Source organism: Merops nubicus, unplaced genomic scaffold (genome assembly GCF_000691845.1).
Source record: "Merops nubicus isolate BGI_N331 unplaced genomic scaffold, ASM69184v1 scaffold719, whole genome shotgun sequence".
Lineage (NCBI taxonomy): Eukaryota > Metazoa > Chordata > Aves > Coraciiformes > Meropidae > Merops > Merops nubicus.
Window position 1 is genome coordinate 73,178 of NW_008628788.1, and position 1,982 is coordinate 75,159.

The following is a 1,982-nucleotide window of genomic DNA, read 5'->3' on the forward strand; positions in this document are numbered from 1 at the left end:
ATGACACAGACCTTCAGCCTCTTTGCCTACCCTCAAAAAAAAAAAAAATATAGTGAGTATTTATGGGCACATTTCAGTATGACACAGGAAGAGAGGTAAAAAAGAAAGAGTACTTTATATGACCATATCCAACATTTTCTGCAAAGATAATTAACAGCTCTAGGACAGCTAATTTACATGTTAATGAAAGTGTTAGCAGGAAAGCCAATTAAAGGGGATTTATACAAGTCAAATAAAATCTGCTTTATTACTTGCCTTGAATAAGAGCAGTATCTGGCCTTTAGCATTCTGTCTTATGTCTATGGATGTGGCAGGCTTCCCTCTGATGTATGAGTCCCTGCAGCTGGCTGGTTTCTGCTGGCAAGGACGGCATACACGCTTCAGTTGCAGCAAATCAAGGGGAAGGAACAGACAGTCCAGCAGAAAAGGTTACAGCAAAGCGTGAGGAATCTCCTGTCTCAGTAGATGATCTTCCACACCGGTGCCCAACGACCCAGCCAAGCGTTTTTTTTTTCAGAGCCAGGTGCTGGTGACCTGGGTTCTAGTTCTAATGCTCAGGAGAAGCAAAGCAGGGCCAGACTTGCTCTGTTGTTTGGGGAACCTCTACAGAACACTCGGGCTGCAGGAGGTGGGGATTCTTTCTCTCTCATTCAGGATTCAGCTGGGCCCCACCGCCTTGTGAAGAGGCCAAGTAACATGAACCATCCTCAGCTGGTGTCCACAACCAGGGAACCCACAGCACGGCTCTGTCCCTCAGCTCTCCTGCCTGCTTTTACTCTGACACCATCAATGCAGACCAATGTTCTCAGTGAGAGCTATCAGTCTTGAGGACCGTGTGGCAGGTGGTAGGGAGCAGCTACCCTGTGACATTTCACATGTTGTGAACCCAGCACTTGGAAATCTTAAAATAGCTGACACCAGCTGTGTAGCCAGGTGTGGATGACTTACCAGATGCAAGTAGATCAGCACATCTGTGCTTACTTAATGGGAGAGCCTTTGGCAAGAGACTAACAGCCTGTGAGCTTGCCCACGGCCCTGTGGTGCAGCAACGTTAGGTCGCCACAGGTTGTTGAGCGGCATTTGTGTTTGGGGTGGGTAGGTGGTTCTCCTTGGTAAGTGGGTGGTCACTGAAACAAAGCAAGAGAACCAAACCCAAAATACTGTTTAGAATTTACATTTCATAGAATGGCTTATGTTGGAAGGGGCCATAGGGATCATCCAATCCAACCTCCCTGCCATGGGCCAGGACACGTCTCAGCTAGCCTAGGTTGCCTGAGGGCTCATCCAACCTGGCCCTGGATACCTCCAGGGAAGGGCCGTCCACAAACTCTCTGGGCAACCTATTCCCATCTCGCCACTTCAACAAAACAACATTTTTGCTTTTTAATTTTTGTCCAGAATTGACATTTTCACTGGATGGAAAATTTCTCCTTTCTATTTGGTTGCTCTGCCTGCCACCACAGGAGCACAAAACACAGTGCTGGACAAGTTCACGAGGATTGACAAATTCTTACTAGCCCTCCTTTCCTTACACTTACTAAGGCTAATTACAATCCTTGCCTTGGACACTACAATGCAGACAAAATACCATCTTCTCAGACAATTCACACACACACAGCTGCCAGCCACATCTGCAGCTGGGGCCCCAGCTAGATGGGATTGAGGGCATAGTTTGGGAGCTAAGGATTTACACAAGGGCACGATCCTGAATTAATGTGACACCGGAGAAGCACGAGGAGTCTCTAAGGTGAGGCAGACAGGAATGCTACGCAGCAGACCCTCTGGCCCTCGAAGCACTGCCTGTGCATGGTTTAGGAGGCCCTTCTGCAAGATCTAGAAGCACACCTGAAAACCTGTTCAGTTTGGCAAATGTGTTCAGTTTGGCAAAGCCTACGACGGCTGCACCCCCAGTGCTACGGCTCTTGCCGAAGCTGACAGGGAAATGCTGTACTCCTCCAGCACAAGGCAGTCACTAAAAAAAA